Below are 915 nucleotides of genomic sequence, written 5' to 3'. Positions count from 1 at the left end.
TTAAACTATTTAACCCCACGTTTCCATTCAATCCAATCTGTTCTATGAGTGCACACTCTTATTTTGATGTGGGTTCATGATCCTCGCCTATATTCATAAATTCAAGTGCTACCTTGTATGCAAATAAATCATCTTATGTCGATATTCCTTATTGGTTCCACTATGTTCCAGACATGATATAATCGATTGAGATTCATTATTATCAGGACCTTTAATACTTTGCAGCTTGGCGTCCCAAGCTACATTGTTTGGTACCTATACCTTAGAGCCGGCCGGCCTTATCTCCATGTATAGGATGATTTCCTTAGTAACCTCGGATTTGGATTTTGATTATCATTCTCTGCACCTTTCTTTTGTTTCCGAGGATTCTTATCTTTTGGAACCTATTTGGTCTACCAAGTTTCATACGTTGTCTTGACTCTGTAGGAACTTGACTGTGTCTCTTCTTGGACATCAAATTTGTTGGTGCTTTACAAGCTGGTTTATATATGACTTAGTCATTCTTTTTCGGGTCCGCAAATGTGTTTGGCATTTGATTAGCTAGCTTTGTAAATGTATAATCTTTGGACGTCTATTTCACATTCTTTAGTCCGAGGATCTTGCCAAGACATTGATGGTTGATTCCATTCTATTTCTTTTACCATTCTTTTACCAGCTTTATTATTTTTTTTTCCTCCTGGTCTTAAACTAATCAGTGTACCTGGCCTCAAATATAATCACCAATAGTTGGCTCAAATTACTTTATTATTGTGGGAGAATAATATCCAACATATATCTCCATCCACTTTTTGAGGTCCCATCTTAGTTCTCTGTGGTGGAGAAATTAGTACAATGATAGCACATCCAAATGTCTTATGATGGGGTATGTCTGACTCTTGGCCCGTTAATAATTATGATAGGGGATATCTATGCTCA

Source organism: Brassica oleracea, chromosome C6, assembly GCF_000695525.1.
Source record: "Brassica oleracea var. oleracea cultivar TO1000 chromosome C6, BOL, whole genome shotgun sequence".
Classification (NCBI taxonomy): domain Eukaryota; kingdom Viridiplantae; phylum Streptophyta; class Magnoliopsida; order Brassicales; family Brassicaceae; genus Brassica; species Brassica oleracea.
Note: the sequence above shows the minus strand (reverse complement) of the source record.